A 6,149-nucleotide genomic window follows, 5' to 3' on the forward strand; every position below is an offset into this window, starting at 1 on the left:
TAGATCCATTTCCTTTGCACCACACCAGAAGATGGACAGATAGTGGACTCAGTGAGCCTCCTCCTGCTAATGGAAACTAGGTCAAAAGAATACATTTTCAGCAGGGAACACTTAAACACATACAAAATTTAAGTGCCAACAATATATTTCCCTCCACTACCCAGCCTCCCAAATCTGCTGCTCCCAAGGAGAAAAGACAGACCCTTCAGCATTCCCTAAAGATCACCAAACATGGGCTACATGGGTCTCAGGGGAAGGAGCAAATTCCAAAAGCAACAGCCCCTCCTGGAGAATGCCCTCCAGCAGCACTCAGAGGGTCCATTTAGGATCAAGACCCCGTTGTGTTAGGTGCTGTACAAAATTTTACAACAAAAATATTTAAAAATCTATTCAACCTTTGCGTCTCTTCCAGGACCAGCGTTGCAGGTTCAGCAATTCCCCTCCTGTCGCAGATGGCATCGCAAATATGGGGTAAAGAACGAAGCACCTTTCCCCACCAGCAGGCGTAAGACATGCCTTCTCCCATTGTCATGGAAACCAAAACCCTCCACAAGGGATTCAGCAGATAGCATTTCAGTTCCATTTTAAATGGTTACAGTGACTGCACCTCAGGGAATTCTCTTGTGATTAATTACGGCTTCTAAGATCCTTGATTGCTGGCAATGGCTTCACCTCAGCCCTGGTCTACAAGAGGGCGGGGGATAGATCTAAGTTACGCAACTTCAGCTACGTGAAGAACGTAGCTGAAGTCAATGTACTTAGATCGACTTACCGTGGTGTCTTCACTGCAGTGAGTCGACAGCTGCCACTCCCCCATCAGCTCTGCCTGCGCCTCTGGTGGCACTGGAGTACAGGAGTCAATGAGAGAGTGCTCGGGGGTCGATTTATCGCGTCTAAACTAGACACGCTAAATCAATCCCCGCTGGATCGATTGCTGTCCGCCCATCTGGCAGGTAGCGAAGACATACCCTCAGAAAGCTGTTTACGCTCCTTTCTCAAAATTTAAGCTGATATGCACAGATGGAAAGTTGAATCCAGGAAGGAGATAAAAGGGGATAAAACATATCGCTGAGTGGGGCAGTAAACACTTATCTTCAAGCTCTCTCACACCCCAAATTTAAAATCAGCTTTGCTGTTGTCTATCATGCTGGGATCTTCTTTTGGAAATCCCCATCTGGAATCTTTCACCACTACATTCTCTCAAAAAGAAAACACTGACAAATGGAGGACATGAATGATATGAAGAAACATTTCGCCCTTGACACTTTTTTCTTTTTAAAATAAAGTATATATCAACTCCACCCAGACTCTAATCTTCCACACTTCAGGATACTGTTATATATATATGCACATATACCGGCAAACAAACACCAATAGGAAGAGTGCTTGAGCCTGTTTGTAGGAAGAGACATTCCAAACCTGGAAGAGAAAACCATTTGAAGACCTGGCCAGAGGGCCAAGTCAGGAGGAGGACACTAGTTCCCGGAGCAAGAGGCCCTGCAGAGCTGAGAGAGAGAGGAGTGACAGCGTGCAACTGCAGGAAGGGACGTCGACCTCATGAGCTAATCTCTAGAGTGGCCAGAACCAGGCACCATCCCTGTGCTGAGTGGACCACCCTATCACAAGGCTTAACCTATTTCATTTTTACATCAGAGAAAATAGGATATTCCCATCACTCTAGGCAAAATTCTGGTTTTAAGTTGCGTATATTGGGTCTTCAATGACACTTTGTCTTTATTGACTCAAATGCTCCATCCATTCATTGGAATCAGTTTTCGATGGAGACTCTCCAATCTGCAGGGCTGTTTCACTGACAGGAGGGTGAAGATGGAGGGAAGTCATTTTTTTCTTGTTCCAATTCCATAAATACCGTCTCTGACTTTTTCCTTATTCCCCATCACCTACATCAATACTCATCTTCAGGAACCAGGCCAAAGACCACTGAAGTACAGTAGATGAAAATTCATTTATAGATTTTTAAGGTCCAGAGACCATTAGATCATCTAGGCTGACCTGTATAGCACAAGCCATAGAACTGCACCCAGTCACCCCTCAACTGAGCCCAATAACTTGTGTCTGACTAAAGTACATCTTCCAGAAAGGCACAAGAGACGGAGAATCCACCACTTCCTTGGGTACTTGGTTCCAATGGTTAATCATCCTCATTGTTAAAAAATTGTGCTTTGTTTCTAACTAATGTGAATTTTTTTGGTTTCAGCTTCCATCCACTGGTTCTTGTTACGCTCTTCTCCGCTAGACTAGAAACTCCTTTAGTAACCTAGTATTTTTGCCCCTGAAGGTACTTAAACACAAAGCAAGGGCTTTGTGGCAGCATTTTAACAGGGCTGTGTAGTTGCAGCACCAGCGCTGGGAGAGAGCTGCGCTATAAAAAACCCACCTCTCTCAGCACTATAAAAAAAAATCCATCTCTCTGAAGGGAACAGCTACCAGCGCTGGTGCACTGTCTACAGTGGTACTTGACAGTGCTGAAACTTGAAGCACTCAGGGGGTGTTTTTTCACACCCCTGAGCAAGAAAGTTGCAGCGCTGTAAAGTGCCAGCGTAGCCAAGCCCCAAGTCATCTCTTGAAATGCCTCCCATTGACTTCACTGGGCATTGGATCAGGCCTGAGGCTGGAAAGTTATATGCAGTGGAGGCTCCTCAGGACATGCTGGGTTGGTGCTGGGTGCTTTGCGCTTTGCTTTGCGTCCAACACATCAAGATCTTTACTTGGATGCTACGCATTTGTTTTGACTTCTTCCTTAAAAGATCTAGTTTCCCCTGTCCTCCCTCACATCTCAGCAGTCAACACTGGGCATATGGTAGGGAATGAAATACACTAGCCTTAGAACACTATCTGCTTTCTAGGTGGCTGTATGCAATCTGGAGACTTGGCACAAGGTGGGGGCACTTCTGGGGGGTGGAGGAGTGTGGAAATGAGAGCAAAGCAAAAAGTGAGGCAGAGCAGAGGTGTATGTACACCTAGATACACTGGTGATGTGGCATTATGGCACATAACTATTTCATCCCAGTTTTTTCATAACAATAACATCATAAAGAGCATGTGAACACCACCACCATGCATGTGTGATAATACCAGCAATAAAGATATGTTACAGAGAATGAACATCCAGAAAGCTGATCTGGCATTATGTGCTGTACAAACAGCAAGAAGGATATTGTACAAGCACAGCCAGAGAAAGACTTCAAAAAGCTTGGGGGTTCTGCTACCATAAAGATATAAAAGGAGATATTCAACATTTTCCTGAGGAAGAACAGCCAAGAACATAAGTTATTTTAAAGTTACATTTAAAATAGAATGTTTCTTTATGAGCAAATATTCTTATTCAAAATGAAGAGTGTCTCCCGTTCATGTGGAAGAGCCACCTGTAATTACCCAGAGCAAGCGAAGTGTTCATGCTAGTGACAGAAAATTTAAGCATTATACCATATGTAAAAATCCACAGGAAAGCAACCTTTGCGTTTAAAACTGAAATGGCAAAACTCAGAAAATTCTGAGTTTAGGATTCCTAAAGCAGCCTAAATTCTTTCCCCTTGTATAAGAACATCAGAACAGCCATACCGGGTCAGGCCAAAGGTCCATCTAGCCCAGTATCCTGTCTTCCAACAGTGGCCAATGCCAGGTGCCCCAGAGGGAATGAACAGAACAGGTAATCATTAAGTGATCAAACCCGTCGCCCATTCCCACCTTCTGGCAAACAGAGGCTTGGGACATCATCCCTGTCCACCCAGGCTAATAGCCATTGATGGACCTGTCATCCATGAACTTATCCAGTTCTTTTTTGAGTCCTGTTATAGACTTGGCCTTCACAACATCCTCTGGCAAGGAGTTGCACAGGTAATTTCCTTTTGTTTTAAATCTATGTCTTTTAATTACATCTGGTGACCCCTAGTTCTTGTGTTAGGAGTAAACAACACTTCTTTATTTACTTTCTCCACAATAGTCATGATTTTATAGACCTATCATATCCCCCCTTAGTCATCTCTTTTCCAAGCTGAAATCACAGTCTTATTAATCTCTCCTCATATGGCAGCCGTTCCATAACCCTAATCATTTTTGTTGCCCTTTTCTGAACCTTTTCCAATTCCAATATATCTTTTTTGAGATGGGGCGACCACATCTGCACACAGTATTCAAGATGCGGGCATACCATGGATTTATATAGTGACAAAATGATATTTTCTGTCTTATTATCTATCCCTTTCTTAATGATTCCCAACATTCTGTTCGCTTTTTTGACTGCCACTGCACACTGAGTGGATGTTTTCAGAGAACTATTCACAATGACTCCAAGATCTCTTTCTTGAGCAGTAACAGCAAATTTAAACCTCAACATTTTGTATGTATAGTTGGGATTATGTTTTCCAATGTACATTACTTTGCATTTATCAACACTGAATTTCATCTGCCATTTTGTTGCCCAGTTACGCAGTTTTGAGAGATCCTTTTGTAGCTCTTCGAAGTCTGCCTGGTACTTAACTATTTTGAGCAATTTTGTATCATCTGCAAATTTTGCCACCTCACTATTTATCCCTTTTTCCAGATAATTTATGCACATATTGAATAGGACTGGGCCCAGTAGAGATCTCTGGGAGACACCACTATTTACCTCTCTCCATTCTGAAAACCGACCATTTAATTCCTACCCTTTGTTTATCTTTTAACCAGTTACCAATCCATGAGAGGACCTTCCCTCTTATCCCATGACAGCTTACTTTACATAAGAGCCTTTGGTGAGGGATCTTGTAAAAGGCTTTCTGAAAATTTAAATACACTATATCCACTGGATCCCCTTTGTCCACATGCTTGTTGACCCCTCTCAAAGAATTCTAGTAGATTGATGAGGCATGATTTCCCTTTACAAAAGCCATGTTGACTCTTCCCCAACAAATTATGTTCATCTAGGTATCTGACAATTTTGTTCTTTACTATAGTTTCAACCGGTTTGCCCGGTACTGAAGTCAGGCTTACTGGCCTGTAATTGCCGGGATCACCTCTGGAGCCCTTTTTAAAAATTGGCGTCACATTAGCTATCCTCCAGTCATTTGGTACAGAAGCTGATTTAAATGATAGGTTACAGACTACAGTTAAAAGAAAAGGAGTACTTGTGGCACTTTAGAGACTAACAAATTTATATGAGCATAAGCTTTCGTGAGCTACAGCTCACTTCATCGGATGCAATGTACTCTGAAGACTACAGTTAATAGTTCTGCAATTTCACATTTGAATTCCTTCAGAACTCCTGGGTGAATACCACCTGGTCCTGGAGACTTATTACTGTTTAGTTTATCAATTTGTTTCAAAACCTCCTCTAATGACACCTCAATCTGGGACAGTTCCTCAGATACGTCACCTAAAAACAATGGCTCAGGTTTGGGAATCTCCCTCATATCCTCAGCTGTGAAGACTGATGCAAAGAATTCATTTAGTTTCTCCTCAGTGGCCTTACAGTCCTTGAGTGCGCCTTTAGCATCTCAATTGTCCAGTGGCCCCACTGGTTGTTTAGCAGGCTTCCTGCTTCTGATGTACTTAAAAAAAAATTTGCTATTACTTTTTGAGTCTTTGGCTAGCTGTTCCTCAAATTCTTTTTTGACCTTCCTAATTATACTTTTACATTTAATTTGCCAGAGTTATTTCTGTTTTTCTCATTAGAATTTAAATTCCACTTTTTCAAGGATGCCTTTTTGCCTTTCACTGCTTCTTTTACTTTGTTGTTTAGCCGCGGTGGCACTTTTTTTTGTTCTCTATGTTTTTTAATTTGGGGTATACATTCAAGTTGGTGTTTTTAAAAAGTTTCCATGCATCTTGCAGGGATTTCACTTTTGGCACTGTGCCTTTTAATTTGTTTAACTAACTTCATTTTTGTGTAGATATTTCTGAAATTAAATGCTACAGTGTTGGGCTGCTGTGGTGTTTTCCCTGCCACACGGATGTTAAATTTTATTGTATCATGGTCACTATTACCAAGCGGTCCAGCTATATTCACCAATTCCTGTCTCTACTTAGGACTAAATCAAGAATTCCCTCTCCTCTTGTGGGTTCTAGGACTAGCTGCTCCAAGAAGCAGTAATTTAAGGTGTCAAGAAACTTTATCTCTGCATCCTGTCCTGAGATGACATGTACCCAGT

The sequence above is a fragment of the Lepidochelys olivacea genome, assembly GCF_965140295.1.
Source record: "Lepidochelys olivacea isolate rLepOli2 genome assembly, chromosome: 10".
In the NCBI taxonomy this organism is placed as follows: Eukaryota; Metazoa; Chordata; order Testudines; family Cheloniidae; genus Lepidochelys; species Lepidochelys olivacea.